This window comes from Hydra vulgaris, chromosome 09, assembly GCF_038396675.1.
Source record: "Hydra vulgaris chromosome 09, alternate assembly HydraT2T_AEP".
In the NCBI taxonomy this organism is placed as follows: domain Eukaryota; kingdom Metazoa; phylum Cnidaria; class Hydrozoa; order Anthoathecata; family Hydridae; genus Hydra; species Hydra vulgaris.
The window spans coordinates 38585756-38603916 of record NC_088928.1 but is presented as its reverse complement, the minus strand read 5'-3'; the positions used below and the strand labels follow the sequence as shown (position 1 = coordinate 38603916).

Here is an 18161-nt window from a genome sequence, read left to right as displayed (position 1 = left end):
TGAAAAGTTAGTCTTATTCCGTTCTCTTCCATTGCTCACTCTAAACGAGTTGTCAACGTTTAGGGTCATAAAAAATGTTATAGTATACAACTTATAATATAAACTAGATAGTAAACAAAGTATATATTTTCATTTTTAAGTCTTCGCCGAAGCTATTGGGTTTTTTAAAACCAATATTACTGAGTCACCACGCAAAAACATCTTTGCTATGTATCTGTCTTTGTTGATTGGTTTAGCTTTCTTTCCTTTGCCGGTTTTAGGAATTTCATACCACATTTCTTTAACATTTTCAAGAACCATGTTGCAATGCCTGTCAAATGCCTTGACCCTACCAAGTAGTTTCCTATTGTTTCTACAGTTGATAAGAACTTGAGTGTTGTTTTTTACAGAAGTCATAAGGACAGATAGAGGACCAGTTTTAAATTCTTCTTCTTCTCGCTGTTTTAACTCTTCAAATGTGAGTTCACTTTTCGGTTTGGCAAGAAGCCTAAAAAATATATGTATATTTATTGTTCCATAGATTACTAAAACATTATTTACTAATTTACAAAAACATCTTAACACCTAAAACAATTAATATTTTAATTTAATAAAATCAGCAACTTAATGCATTTATTCTCTTCAATTTTACCTAACATTTTTATTAAAATATAATTTTTAATATAGTGTAAAAAAAGTGAAAGATAAATACCATTTTAAGTAATATCTAATATTTGAGGATCGAAAAAAAATTCTTCAAGTATACTCACACTAATAACACATTATGAACATGTTGAACATTATATAAACAACACAATGTGACTGTTCAACAATATTTTAACCTTATTTTAACAGTCCTATTATGCTACTTTGTATACATATGTATGTTGGATTTATATAAATTACAATAATTACATAAAAATAAAGAAAAAAAACTCATACTAATTGTAGTTTTTATATTATAATCACATATATTGTGATATACATATTAAACAAAATTTTGAATCATTTAATTTATAGAAATTGTATTATTCAATCCCTGCTAAGCATTAATAAAGTGTTCATGTGATTTTTTTTACAAAAAATATATACTTATTGAGAAAAAATTACTTTACAAAACTATTAAACATTTTTATTTTTTTGTTCATGTAAATTTACTTTTTAAAAAAACTTGTCTTCGTAAGCCAAACTATAGGTGTATGCAAATATATAAAAACCTTCCGGGAAAAGTGTGCAGTTGCGCACCTCTTCCGTTCAATCAAAAAATAATTTTTTAGTGTAAAATAAAGTGTAATGTTCTTGATAGAGAAATAAAATTAACTTAAATCTAAAAAAATTAAAGCCTATCTACATAACGGAGAATGAAATGATTGAAAAAAAACGGATTGACTAAAATAAGATATTATATTTTTATTAATAAATTTATAAAATACTTTTTAATAATTTAAATAAAACGTCTTTAATATTATTATAACAATTTGTAAAAGTAATTGTTACTTTTAGAAAACCTTTTCACATATTATCAAAACATTTAACTTGAAGTTATTTTAAAATATCAAATTTATCATAAAAAATACATACTTTAATATAAAACATTTTTAGATAATTTTAGTAAGGAGCCATTGTATTATTATATCACGTTTGAAAGTAAGTGGGTTTCTTGAAAACATGACAAAACATGGTGGGTGGGTGAGTAGAAACAAAAGTGACATCATGCTAGTTGCATTTTATAATAGACCACCTAGACCAAAAGAACCAGTGACTGCAATAAATTTTATATGATAAATGATCATGCTTGAATTTTAATATTATGCGGATATGCAACAAAACTTATATTTTACTACGAATAAATTATTCAAGAATAATTATAGTAAAAAAACGTCATTCTATTATGGAAAGAATAATTTATTTTACTGAATTTTAGTTTAAGTTTGGTTTTCTTTTTATTTTCTCTAGTTAATTTCTAGTTATATGTTATTTTTTATAACAAAAAAGAAACAGCAAATTAATAAAAATAGCAAAACGTAAAAATTTTAAAGTTAATAACAGATTAAAAAAAAAGCAAACTTTTTTTATTTACATTTACTATAAATTATGTTAAACAGATCCTAATGCAACTTTTATTAAGTTATTGTAATCGTAATTTTTATTATTTTAAAGGTATAAAAGAATGTGTAAAAGAATCAAAATTTTCTAGGAAAGTTTCATTTTTTTTTTTGTTTTCCTCGTGTAAACTAAAATAGCAAGGTTAAGATCAAAAGTTCATTCATTCAAAAATTAAAAAGATGGAAAGTTTTTACTTTTGTTCATTTATTATCAAAAGCAGTTTACTCTTAATTGCCAAAAAACAAAAGTTAAATATACTTGGAATGGATATTTTAAAATCGTTTTATCTTTAGAAAAAGCAAATTTTTTGTACATTCTGTTGTTATAAAATTTTGCTACAAGTTTTTAAAGTTAAATTTTAAAAAAACATTCATTTTATTAAAACTAACGTTCAATTAGTAACCACTAATTGAACATTGGTTTAAAAAAACCAATGTTTTTACAAAACTTACTTTTAAAAACTTGAAGGACATGTACGTCACATAATTATGTTAAAATGCAATTTCTTTTGAATTCATTTTATTGACCTGAAGAAAAAATAAGGTAGCTAAAATAAACTGAAAATTGTTTATATACTACTGCATTTAAAACCGAATTTTTTTTTATTTTTAATAAAAAAAGCATAAGAAAAATTAAAAAATATTCTTTGGGAGCTTTTCTTGCGGCCCATACCGCTCCAGCGGTACTAAAACAGGTCTAAGTTCGTTCCTGTTATATTATTAAATCTTAATCGGACCTTGTATAATTCTTTTTCTATCAAACTCCAAATATGTTTTATAGGACTTAAACATGGTGATTGAGGTGGACAGGGGAATGAATCTATCTTGTTTCTTTTATCCATGCTTTCACTGTACAAGCTGTGTGTCAAGACGTCATTTGTAGAAACTCCCACTAATTGTTAGCATCTTTATATAGGTGTAGTTTATTTGGATTGTAAAAATGTTACACACCTACTCTGTTGAAACTAAAGCAGCCTATGTTACTGACACTCTTGTTGTCATGGTAAAATCTTGTAATAGTGATTAGTATACTTTTTAGATTTTATCTTTTTAATAAGAACTTTTTCTATTTATTTCTTTAAAGTTACTTTTATTACTGAAAATAACTTCCTTCCACTTTTTTAAAGTTCACCTAATTCTAAAACAAATAAAGTTAAAGGTTTTTAATTGTATATGAACATTTGTAGAACATTTCTGACACAATTCACTGAAATTTTTAATCTAGTAGCTATTTCTGTTACTGGTCATAGAGCTATCCATCATACTTAATATTTTCCACTTTGTTGCTTTGCTTATTGGTTTTTGTCCTATTTCTGTGTTATCTTAACTTTTAGATTTTATCAAAATATTTGATAAGGCTTTAAAATATGACTAGTCATCAGAAGCAAACTAACCCAACCTTTTGTTAAAAACTACCATTATTATATAAATTAAAAAATATTAACACACACATAACGAACCCAATATGGCTGATATAAATAAATTTTTTTATGCTTTTTTTTAGAAGAAAAAAAAACTTACTATACTTTTCATTATCTACCATTGTTTCCTGATGGTCAAGATGAATTACAAACAACTTTTTTGCACAAAACTTTCATTTTCCCTTTAACACAATTTTTCATATTTGAATTAAACCCAATAACTACCTGAAAACAAGAAAAACAATTTTCAAATTTTAGCGGGATAAAACAATGTTTGTGTTTTTTTTTTAATTTTTTACAGTTATTGAGTTTAATTTGAATGTGAAAAATATTGGAAACGTGTTTAAGCTGAAAATAATAGGAAAGAAATAATAAAAAAGACTTAAAATATTTATAAATTAAAACAATGCATAGCAGGGATGTGAAGTCTCAATAGGATTCCGGCTTTAAATCTTTATTTACTCCTGGTTTTTGGTGTCCAGGAGCTCCAAAAATGTTGGGCGAGTTATAATCTACAATAAGAAAAAAATTCATGAAATGATTTGAACTAGTAAGTGACTGGGGTCCCTGCTAAACCTTAACCTCAAACATAAAGATGGTTTGAGGAGCCATCTCCAAAACGTGCTGAGTCACAAAAAAAAAAATTGAGTTAGCTCTATTTCCACATTCTATATACTGAAGTATCATCTATTTAAATATTAGACAAATTACAGGTTTGAACATAAATGGCGCACAAATTTTTTATTTTTTTACAACTTGATTATGCTTGTTTAGATGTTTTAAACATTTCAGAAATGCGCTAAAAAAGGAAACACTAAGCTAAACTCAAACTAGGAAGAAAACTTAAAAAAATAAAGAAAGAAAAAAGAAAATAGTTCCTTAAAATTTGAAAGTTTATAAGGACTTAAATAAAACTCAAAGCGAATATTACTTTTTGTTATGTTTTTAATTGTGTTTAAAATTTATTTAAAAACTGATCTTTTAAAACGTTTCCAAGTTTTGAAACGCTTTTGCAAATTACTTCTAATGATTGTTTGATAAATGTTTATTAAATTCCAAAACTTATTAAAATTATTAATTTAAATAATTAAAAAATTTTATATAGAATATTTTAAATTGCATAAACATTTTTTCCCCCCAAAAAAGTTGCAAACTTATTCATAACTTGAAGTAACTAAAAAAAAAAGATTTTAAAAGATTTTTTAGAAAGACATGGAAAAATAGTTTCAAATATTTAAACTTATCATTAAAAATACAAGCCTACCTAAAAAAATTAAAATATAACACAGGTTAATTAACACAAAATGCATTTATTTCAGGCAATCATTATAATTACTTTTTTATTTTATTTAAAGTCTTCACGTAAAAATTAAAAACTTTAGAAAAGATCAACAACCTAAAGTTATTCATAACATGACAAGTTTTTAATTGCATTTAAATTAAAACATCAAACTATAAGCATGGTCAGTTACAGCGTGCTCATACACCTTTTCTGAATTGCCTGAATTAAAGAAATTTTGGTCCTAAAAACAGACAAAGAAAATTTCTGTGGATGCACAACTAAAAATATTATTTCTCATTGTTTTCTCATAACCAGTTTACTTAGTGTGTTTTGCAAATGGGCTCCTTGTTTTACAGTGAAACATTTATCACAATTGAGTTGATTAATACAAATTATTGAAATTAAATTAAAATTATTGAAAATAAATTTGGTTTTGTCTAGACACCATTTTGTTCCAATAAAGGCAACTGGTTTCTGAAATTAGAACACTCTGGTTTCTTAACGGGACAGCTTTCTTTTTTTAAAAACATACGCAGTAAAATCAACACAAATAAATTCAAAATTATTTTCATTGCTACAACCAAATTTAAAATTGTACAAAAGCTTTAACTATTTTGACATTCTTTTATTTTATTAACAATAAATCACTAAACAAAGTATTATATTCGAGGTTTATGATAGTATTTATTACTAAATGCTTCTGACTTATTTTGATTTCGACTGATTAGTACTAAATGCTACTGACTTATTTTGATTTCAACTGATTTCGACTGATAATAAATCAAAATAAATTTTTAACTGATACTTATAATATATTCTTATTTTATACACTTTTTTTTTCCTAAAAAGTTCTAATCAGAATAAGCATATCGAATATTCATGATATGCAATATAATTTCTGCAGTAATTTATAAAATAAGTTTACGTCATTACTCGCATTTTAAATCCATTTGTATTAAACATGAAAAAATGAAGGGGCTATTCCAATTTTAAAAACTCTCGTATTTATATCGTTTATCATATTTGCCAATACAGAAGATGATAATCAGATCAATGTGTGTTGTGACTCTAACAAGATAGATAAGAAGTCATGATCTTAAACAGATTAGGAATAGTAAATGTATCAAACAAAGATATGTTGAGAATAAGGATGCAAATAATTTGGGTGCCAGCATTTCGAGAGATAGCAACTTTAAGAGAAAAAGGTAAATGTAGGAGTATGATAATTTAAGAAAAGAAAATGCTTAAGATCCAACACCACTTATCTTTTATCAAATTCAGTCAAATATCACTCCAGTTGCTTACTACTTGGAATCTATTGCTTTTAAACCTGGAGTCCTAGAGTCCTTGCCTCTTTATTCATAAGGACTCAGGGTTCTAAATTTGATTGTTTCTTTAACCTAAAAGTCTTATTTTTTCCCCAAAAGTTGTCCATAACCTTCTCTACATCACATCATTGTATATTTATAATATATTCTTATTTTACACACATGTTTGTATATCTTAACATGTTAATTGCTTTCATCTACATATAGTATTAAATGTAATAAATTTTATTCTGTAAAAAATAAACTTTTTATTTACAAATAGTTTTTGATAACTCATATAGGACATACAAACAAAATAACTATCAATAAATTATAGAAAATAAGAAACATTAGTGCCAGATATTGCTTATAACACTTAACATGCATTGAATAAAATTTGTATTTTGTCATAATAAAACATTTAAAATGCATTGATGAAATTCGTTTTTTTGTTATAATTAAACACCTGTGTCAAGTAAGCTTATATATTCATTTTGATTATTATAGCAAAGTTATACATTTAATGTTAACTGCTTATTGTTATTTCTTTTTTATAGTTAACTTATAAAATTTAAAAATTTAAATACAACAAATAATAAATTTATAAAATTAATTTCAAGGAATAATTAAATAAGTAAACAATTTATTTTTAAATTTAGAATTAGACATATACAAATGGTCTCTCCGTAAAAATCTGCTATAAATCAATTTGTTGTGTTGACTCACTACTCATTATTTGGTGGGGGTTCAAGACTGACATATAGTGGGACAGAAAATCTAAATAAAGAACTCTTGAAAATTTTGTAAATATCATAGTTAATAAATAATGGGATTTTAATTTATAATTTAAAATGAAAGATATTAATATCTTGTAGAATGTTATCAAGTTGACTAGGTTTGAAATACTTGAAATTTATTTTATTATTAAAAAGAAAAAACTCTAACCATTATTTTTAAACATTTATATACTAAGATATTATTCACAAAAAAAATACTTACGACATTATGATGAAAACGATTTAGCAGGATATAAAACTTTTAAAACTATCAAAGTTGAGCTATGGCATAAAACTAGATGCAATTGATATAATGAAAGCGCTCAAAAATTGATCATTGTGACTTGTTTAACCAGTTTTTACGGATAAAAAGACCCTTAAAACTTGTGATCAGCCTATTATGAAAGCAAATCCGGATTCTAAATCCCGAAGTATTATTATAATATTTATGGCAATTATGAAAATTAGGTTTTTAAATAACTATTTCCAGAGTCTTGATTGTCAACTAGTTATGGAAATTCAGGTTCCGGATCAAAATAGAGAGGTCTCGGATTCGAAGATTAGATTCTAATGCCTTGTTAAACCATAGTCATAAGAAATAGATAGTCTGGCCACTTGCGGTATTCCTTTGATCAACTCTTTGTTAGCAATTTTTTAGTGTCCAGTCCGCCGCAGAGTGCACAAAATTTATTTTCATCGATTGTTTTTCTACGATCTGCTTGTTTAAATTGCATCTTCTTCATCCAATTCTTTAAATGCCTGGTGCTAATTGTTCTATTTATGGATGCAGTACTTCTAGGAGGCATAAGGGAGTTTCAATATTTAAAATTCCTGCATCTAACGATAGTTTTAATACTTCTTGGAGGAAAAATCTAATAGCCATTATTCTTAAAGATCGTATTCAAGATATGAATTTGAAGGCTCAAATAGAAAGTAAGAATCTGTTTATTTGTGAAAAGCATTATCTTCCAGAAATGATACTTCATAACGATAGCAGAAAGTCACTAAAACCTGGATCATTACCGACTATTTGTCGGCGCTACTGCAGTTTCTCCCCCCCCTTTTTTTTTATTGCTGATTATGAAAGAGAATTTTATGCTGATTAAGAATCGTATAAAAACATAGGTCTGGAAATCAACAAAAAGTGCTCTAATTCGCTGTTAAAGTTTAAAAAATTACACTAAAAAACGCTAATATTCGCCATTTTTTAAAACGTTTTACATCAAAGTTTACATTTTGAAATCAATCGGTTAGAAAATCTTTTTTTAATTATGCAACCCGGTTTTTATTGTCGTCAAAATTAAATTATATTTAAATTAAATGTTTTTAATAATATATTTTATATATTTTTAATTAATTTTTTAAAAATTAATTTAAGATTTTGCTTTTTAAATGTACATAAATCGACTGACAAATAGGGATTGGCGCAATTAAATGTACATGCAACGACTGAAAAATAGGGATTGGCGCAATTGAATGTACATACATCGACTGACAAATAGGGATTGGCACAACTAAATGCACATATATCGACTGACAAATAGGGATTGGCGCGATTAAAAGTACATGATTTGAGACAGGGTTAGGGTTTGGGTCAGAGATAAACCAGAAAATGATGCGCTCAGCATTTTTTAATAGTTTTGCTTTACATTTTTGATAGAAACCAGGCTTTTTTAAATTTATCGTTGAAAAGAATTTTATTTATAACTGAGTATGAAAAAATGGCGAATATTAGCGTTTTTTAGTATAATTTTTTAAACTTCAACAGCAATTTAGAGCACTTTTTGTTGGTTTTCAGACCTATGTTTTTATACGATTCATAATCAGCATAAAATTCTCTATCATATTCTGCAATAAAAAAAAGGGGGGGGAGAAACTGCAGTAGCGCCCTATTTGTCTACCAAAAAAAAGTTTTATATCATCAATACCTATACAAAGGGAATCTGCATCTTCAATCGTTGCTAAAAGAGATGCTTCTATGATTTCAAATAGTATTATTACTTTTAAACCCATATATAAATCATACGAAGAGTTCCTTAATCGTATTAGCAAGTTAAAGATTTGTGACTGGACAGTGAGTGTGAGTCCTGTTGTGGCAGAATTTAAACTTTATGACATAATCCACTTATGTCCTCTATATGAAATATATGTTGATGATAGTCTTGCTTTTACCATTCGTGTATATTCTTGGCTTATTCCAGATGATCATTTAATATATAGAAAATATAAAAGGTCAATGCAACATATTTCAGCTTCAAATCTTATTTCTGTTGTTACTTCATTTAGCCTGTGTTCTGGAATAACTGATATATTCACATTAAAGTCAAATCTGTATATTAAACATTGTATTTCAAAAAAGTTTGATTTATTTTCATCTAGGAATGAGTTTCCCTTAAATCAGACAGAGTATTTTCGATCTCAGTCATGTATTATGCTGATTGAGTTAGTGTTATGCTGTTCTCGATGCAAAAGCATTGAAAAAAAAGAAATCATAAGTTTAAAAAAAAATGTTGCCAATGCTTGTATCCCTGCTAAATTAAATGCACCAATTAAATTTACACCTCCAAATCGTCTGAAGCTTACATTACAGAGTGTTCGTCTGGAAAATAAAGAATTAAAAAAGGAATTAGCTTTGATGAAGCAGGAGATTGAAAATTCATCACTAGCTATAAGTAAAAGTATTGAAAGTGATTTAGTTCAAATAATAGCAGGAGCTGATAAAAGCAAGATTTCTCCATTTATGAGCCTGTTTTGGGAAGAGCAGCAAAAATATTTAAAAAGCTCAAAACAAGGGATTCGCTATCATCCAGCAATAATACGTTACTGTTTGGGATTAGCTGCAAAATCACCAGCTGCTTATGAAGCAGTACGATTAAATGAGAAAAATAATTCTGGTTTCTTAGTTTTACCAAGTCGTAGGCGATTGCGTGACTATAAAAATTATGTGAAGCTAAAGTTAGGATTTAATAAAAATATAATCAAAGAATTAAAAGATAAAGTCGAACATTTTTCAGCTCAAGAAAAGTTTATTGTCCTAGTTCTTGATGAAATGAAAATTCAAGAAAATCTTGTTTGGGACAAACATTCTGGAGAATTAATTGGTTATGTTGATTTAGGCGATCCTATTGTTAATTTTGCAACATTACAACAGGCAGACAAACTTGCTTCTCATGTATTAGTTTTCTTAATAAGAAGTATTGTAAATCCTTTCAAATACAGCTTTGCAAACTTTGCTACTATAAATATTACATCAGTGCAATTATTTTCTCTATTTTGGAAAGCTGTTGGCATTTTAGAAATCTCAGTTGGTTTAAAAGTAGTAGCAGTTACTTGTGATGGAGCATCATCGAATTGAAAATTTTTTTAAATGCATTTTAATCTGACTGAGAAAGAAGATTATAATGGTGATGTTGTTGTGACTTACCGCACTGATAATTTATTTGCTGATGATGGCGATAAAAGGTTTATATATTTTATTTGTGATGTCCCTCATTTAATTAAAACAGTAAGGAACAGCCTTTCTCATTCTGGAGCTGGTAAAAGCAATCGTTACATGTGGAATCAGGGTCAACATGTTTTATGGTCTCATATAACTGATTTGTTTTATGAAGATTTAAAATGTCAATTGCATGCATGTCCAAAGCTAACCGTTGAGCACATCAAAATAACTCCATTTTCAGCTATGAATGTTCGTTTAGCTGCACAAGTTTTAAGTAATTCATGTAGTACTGCATTAGAAATCTATGCACCATCTGATACTGCTGGAACTGCACAGTTTTGCAAATATTTTAATGATTTTTTTGATTGCTTAAATGTTCGTAATACAAATGATTATATATTAAAACGCAACTCATTTTTGAAACCATTTTCTGATACTAATGATGTTCGATTTACATGGCTAAAAAAAAAATTTTTAAAATACCTTTCTGATTGGCTTTTTTCTATTGAATCAAGACCCGGAAATTTTTCAAAAAGTGATAGAAGTAATATGTTTATTACTTGGCAAACCCATGATGGTATAAAGATCACAGTTAATTCTGTTATTGAACTTGTCAAATTTTTAATTAATAACAATGTAAGTTATGTATTAACTGAAAGGTTTTGTCAAGATCCTTTAGAAAATTACTTTAGACAGCAACGGTCAATTGGTAGAAGAAAAGATAATCCTTCCTTGTTTGATTTTGGATTCAATGATAATACTATTCGAAATCAACATATATTTCACCCAATTGCAGGTAACTGTCTGAATGAATCAAACAAAATGTCAATGGAGGAGAGTATGACACGTATACCACGCAGAAAATGGACTTACTCTGAAAAATCTGTTGATAAAAAAAGTTAACTTTTTAAGTGATTTTATAAAAAAAAAACTCTTATGTCTCCTTGTACTGCTGAAAACAAATAAATGAATTTGCATAAAAACGGCTATTTTCATAGCCACAAATCTTTTTAAAAACATTAAATGGCATAAAATATTGATCAGTTAATTGAGAAATTCGTTGTTATAATAATAAATAGAAAATTTTATTTTGCAGACTTGTTTTTTTGTTTGTTTTACTTTTGTTACAATGTAAACAAGCACCAATGATGCTTTTTATAGAACCTTTAAGGATATTATTTAAATATTAGGATTTTTATAGAGCCTCTGATAACAATAAAATTGTATTTGGGATCTAGCGTGTAATCAGGGGTGATACTGGGTGATTTTCTTAAACCTCATCTATTTTTCATAGGTTATATACCACTGGATATATAAAAAAATGTATTTTTCCCAAAAACTGTCATTAGGACACTATAATTTTAAAAAACATTTGATTACCTTATGTACCTAATGTATTAGATTATTAGTTCATCAAATTTGGTTTAAGGACCTCTAAAATTTGAAAAAAACTCCCTAAATTTGTTGTCCCTTCCTCTTAATGGGTGCATGGGGGAGCCTTTATATGTGTAGTGGTTAGATCGTTTGCATTAGAAGCAATAGATCAGTGGTTTAATGTCTGCTCTTAGCATATTTACATCATCTTTAAAGTAAGAAATCTTAACAAAAACCTTTATTTGACACCTATTTACTTGGGTGTATGGTGTTGTAATTTAAGCTTGACTTGATTAAGCTCAGAGCGGTGCTATATATATATATATATATATATATATATATATATATATATATATATATATATATATATATATATAAAAATATATATATATATATATATATATATATATATATATGTCAAATAGCTAATACAAGAGAGGACTAGAATTTTTTTTCATATATAAAGTATTTTTTAATATAAATTCTAAATTTTTTGAATGTTTGTTTTCTGGTTTTGATATTTTTAGCCATAATTTCATTTAAAGTTTTAATTTTCACGAGTTTGAGTATGGTAACATTGTATATATATATATATATATATATATATATATATATATATATATATATATATATATATATATATATATATATATATATATATATATATATACATATATATATATATATACATATATATATATATATATATATATATATATATATATATATATATATATATAATATATATATATATATATATATATATATATATATATATATATATATATATATATATATATATATATATATATATAAATTAGTAAAAAGCACTTATCTAACTTTTTCTTCAACTTGAAGTTTCACCATAGCTGGATCATCAGGAAGAGTTCCTTAGGGAACTCTTCCAGATGATCCAGCAATGGTGAAACTTCTAGTTGAAGAAAAAGTTAGATAAGTGTTTTTTACTAATTTATTATTGCTCTGTTCTTTAAGAACATTGAGCACTCTATTTTTAAAATACACTAACATAATTTACATATATATATATATATATATATATATATATATATATATATATATATATATATATATATATATATATATATATATATATATATATATATATATATATGTATGTATATATATAATACATACAATTTATAGTAGGGTGACCTGACTGAGGTAGGAGCTCCTTAAACTTGGATGGCAATCTTCCTAGTGGTAGTGTCACAATAAAAATTCCCAGTTCTGACCTTAATGAAACAACACTCTCTCTCACTACAAATCAATCAGAGCAGAAAGTTAACCTGAAAATATTTGTTTATTATAAATTTAAAACTATTTTGTGTATATTTGAATTTTGTATTACATTTTGATCAGGGTCCTTTGGATTTAAATTCTTATGAGCATTACCCATGACTTATTGACACAAACAAATCAAAACATTTTCTTAAATTAATATTTTTAATGACAAATAAATAACTGAGTTACTATGCCAAGTATGTTTTTACGAATTTGTGGCTATGAAAATAGCCGTTTTTGAATGTGATATCACATTAAACTATTTATTCAAATCCAATTGATGTTTTTTTCATTTTCGAACGGAGTGATTTTGACTTTGTTTGATTCTCTTTAAGTTTGTGGATACTTAGTTTTTCTTTTGCATATGAAAAAGATCTCACTCTAACATAAAGTGTAACCAGATGATAAAATAAGTTTAAAGACAGTTCTTTGGATACTTGATTTAAGCAAAGACTATGAAGTTCAGATATGCTTGCCATAACAACACTGTTTTTTAAAATTTCGGTTACAATCAGTTCTGAATCAATTTTTTTTGCAAAACCATTACTTTGTTGGCGAAAGAGAAGCTCAACTTTTGTAAAGATTTCTAAAACTGGAGGAGACACTTTCCACAAACCACCTCGATTTTTAGCATCTACAAATTTTTGGTAAGACTTAGTGGATGTTTCAGGATTCTTAAAAATATGTTCTATTTTACCAGCATTAAGAAGTGTAAGGCAGTCTGTGCTTAACTTTTGCTGCCATAACCGCGAACTGCGAACTCTGCAATAAAATGTACTGAATACATAACCACTTAGATACAAGATAATTTCTTTATCTCTATCTGAAAGTTCATCTGACGATAAATCATTTGAATTTACAAACGAATTATTGAAAAATGAGTTTGTAAGAAATGCTAAAACATGATTGCATAGTTCATAGCCAAGAAGTCTAGTTGTTTTTTTAGTCAGACTGTTAATGAAAATTCCTCCATCACAATTAATATCTTTGTAAAATTGAGGATAAAACTTTTCTGCATCGCCATTATCTTTAAAACTAGCTATTGTTGCCTCTAATAGAGATAGGGTTTTTTGTGAATTTTCTAATAGCATTGCATGATTAATTCTTAACTCATTTCTATACAAATCAGGATAGCATTCGTCTTCAATCAAGGTAGTAATGCTTTTATCAAGCAGACTTTTAAATTCGCTGAGAAGAATAGGTGGTTGAGAATTTTGTAATGTTAAATCCAAAGAGATACTTTGATGTTTTGAATTTGTATGCCTTGTAAGGCCTCTTTGAGATATGCACTTCTTAGAGCAAATTGTGCAAGAAAATGTGCTTTCAACAGGTTCACTAGACAACTCTAACACCAAGGCGTCTAAATCTTTATTAAAATTTTCGTCTGCAAAAAGAAAATCATTTTCCAAAGAAAAAAATAATGTTTCAATATCAAATTCACTATCGAACTCTTTTCCGTTTCCATACTTTGTGCACTCTGTTCCTAGCCGTTCGACAGTTTTCAAGTGTTTTTAACGAATATTAGAAAAATCACATAATACGGCCCGAGTGACCAGACTATCTATTTCTTATGACTATGGTTAAACGGAATTCCGAACTTGTTTAAATTTCCGGATTTGTTTAAAACTATAGGATCAATATACTTTTAATTTTGTGAAATCTAAATTTTTAAACTTTTATACTTTTGTCAACAATATTAAATGTAGCATTTTTATCTAGCTTCAAAAATTCTCTCGTAGTTACCTGTAACTAGAATTTGTAGTTACAATTTTGTAAAGACAGCGAATTTTTGAGCCATTTAAGAATAATCCTGTTATTATTTATAATATATTTTGTTCTTCCAAGCAATAAGAATCCAATTGCAGAAATTTTGAGGATGCAATATAAATTCATATGCCAATGCTCGGCAAATGTTTTCCTCAATCTCCATAGCCTTTCACTTTCACCAAGTCAATGTTTCAATCGGCGTAGTTCTTGATGAGACATCCGCATTAACTTTGGCTGATTCTTCACACTAAAAAAAACCCTAAGGTTATATCACATATCCTACCCTTAAAGGTAGAAAATTATAATCTTTAAGGTAGAACATTATACACTAAAGTTAGCAATTTTTTTGTTTTTTTTGTTTACATTTGTCGTAAGATAAATACTATATATTAAAAGAACAAACAAACAAGGCTTCTGAAAGAAGATCATAATGATTTTATTAGTAAAAAATTTATTAGTAAAGTCTTGTCAACAAGCACGGTTTTTGTTTATACAATATAAAATATAAACTTTTCTATTTTACAATGATCTTTATAAAATAAAGAACTAAACAAACAGGAGCTCAAAGAAGAAGATGAAGATGACAATAAATCATCGCAATCTTTTCATAGAACCCCTATATATTTTTGTTAGAATATAGTTATTAATTTAAATAACCTTAAACTGCTGCGCTTATCAGTAAATCAAATAGAGATTAAAAAAAACTGAAAAAATCAAATCAAATAACTTCAGAGTTACTCAAGCTCAAATTAAAATAAAAATTTTTTTTTGTTTTATTAGAAACTTAAATGACCTTAATGACTTTGCCATACATTTAAATCCTTTTTGATATTCCATATATTTGGTCCTCGATATGGAATGCTGTATTCAGTATATTTATTAAAGTTTTGAGGTAGTTTGCATGTATTTCTTATAATTACTCTAAGATAATTGTTTCGTTTTTACTTAATTCAAACTTGTTATTAAAGTTTTCAGGAGAACTATTGGTAAAATAAAACATAAAAGTTAAATGCTGATAGATTTTTATTTCAAGAACATAAATCATTTTCACATCTTTCATTATAGGTATAGCGTGTTCACGCTTATTTTTAGAGTAAATAATTCTGCACGCGAGCTCTTGTAAGTTATATAATTTTATTTTAAGTTTTGATGGTTGCGTACTTGCCCATAATATATATGCATAGCTGATGAAGCAATGAAGTAGTCTAAAGTATATTAGATTAAGACTTCACTGATAAACAAACGAAATCGATACATTATACCAACTACATTGGTGATCTTAGATTGAATATATCTTATTTAAGGAAGCCGGGATAAATTTTCATGAACAAAATTTCCTAAGAAACTTATACAGGCCAGTTTTTTAATTAATTTATTAATTAAGATGAGGTCAAGCAACTTATAAGGAAGGTTTTCTTCTTGTGTTTTTTTATGGAATAATATATAGTTTGTTTTCTTTGAGTTAAGCGAGAGTTTATTAGCCCTAAACCAAATATTTACTTTATTCAGTTGATTACTCATGTCTGCATATAATTTCTTGATGCCATTTTTAGTAAAAATAGATTTGTATTATCAGCAAACATGACTGAATTCAGTTTTGAAGATGCATTGCAAAAATCATTTATATAAATTAAAAATAGGAGTGAACCAAGGATAAATCCTTGGGGTACTCCACATAAAACATTTAATACTCCAGATTGTATATTGAATAAAAATTAATTATAAGTTTTCTATAGGTAAGATAAATTATAATCCAATTGCAAGTTTTATTAGTATACCATAGTTCTTAAGTTTATCTAATAGAATGGAGTGGTCAACTGTATCAAATGCTTTTGATTTCAATAGAAATTCCTGAAGTAAATTTGTTTTTTTAAGACCATTAGTTATTTGATTAACTAATTTTAAAGTAATTATAGATTCTATTATAAATTACACGTTCAAAAAGTTTTGAAAATACAGAAAGCATTATATTTATATATATATATATATATATTATATAGTTATATATATATATAGTTATATATATATATATATAGTTAAGTGATTTTCTACTAATATATAATTGCTCTGTTCTTTTAAGAACATTGAGCACTCTATTGTGTAGAATACTTTTTAAAGTTGTTTAAATATATATATATATATATATATATATATATATATATATATATATATATATATATATATATATATATATATATATATATATATATATATATATATATATATAAACTATTTAAACAAATAAATATAATGATAAACAAATGCATGCAATCAGAATAATTTCCAATTTGGGCTGTTATACACACTCCCAAGCATTATTTTTAGTTTAAATATAATGAATGTTTATCAAATTAAATGTCTATTAAATTCTTATGTTTATGTTCAAAATTAATAAAAACATATCTCCTAAAAATTATGATTTATAAAATGACAAGTAATAAATATAATTTGATTCAAGAGAATTTTCAAAATGATGCCAAGCCTCTGAAAGAGCGATGGTGTCGTGTAATTTTTAATATTTAAAAATTCTTTTAGTTATTCAAAATTTTGTCTAATATTTATATGTAAAACTGAAAAGGACCGTTTATTTTTTTTAAAAGGATCAATATATGGTGTGTCAAATAAGTTCGTTTGAGTTTCCTAGAAAACATATATGTTTTCTTCAGACAGGTCATTTATAAGGTTACTTCAAATTATATTCTATAATTATAGTTTTTTTTTTTTTTTTTTTGGGTTTACAATGTTAGTCGTGATACATAATAATATAAGTCATAATGCAATTACGTAAATGATACAATTCAGCGTACTAACAATATAAAACTAGGTTTCCGAAAGAAGATCATAAGGATCTTATCATCGAAACCTTTAAAATTAAAAAGATATATTTATAATATATATATATATATATATATATATATATATATATATATATATATATATATATATATATATATATATATATATATATATATATATATATATATATATATATATATATATATATATATATATTGAAGATTTAACGTATTAAAATTTAACGTACTTAACATAATACAGTATACTAACATTTTAATATATAATAAGATAGAATTTTAGAATGTTTTCCATAGAGAGAATGAATTTTTTAAACTTAGTTTTAAAGTCAGGAAGAGCAATAGAAGAATCAAAATTTGCTAATACTGTTTTATTCCAAATGTGGGGTGCACAATATGCAAAACAAAATTGATTAAACTTTGTTCTACAAATAGGTTTATTTAAAAAAAACATTATTTCTTAATGCTTATTTATTTATTGGTTTTAAAGAAAAAAGGTCGTTAAAAACAAATAAAGATAAATCGTTTTTCCATATAAAAAAAAAACATAAAACATTAAACATGTTCAGTTTATAAACATCTAGTACCTTCATATA

At 26.0% G+C, this 18161-nt stretch overlaps 1 long non-coding RNA gene across 1 annotated transcript; it reads right to left on the bottom strand.

Annotated features, from left to right (window-relative positions):
• Positions 1 to 237: 237 nt before the first annotated feature.
• Positions 238 to 7229, bottom strand: LOC136084764 (uncharacterized). The gene is made up of 3 exons (XR_010640836.1): positions 7094 to 7229; positions 3606 to 3730; positions 238 to 487 (listed from the first exon to the last, which is right to left on the bottom strand). It is a non-coding gene; the product is annotated as an uncharacterized LOC136084764 (long non-coding RNA).
• Positions 7230 to 18161: the final 10932 nt, after the last annotated feature.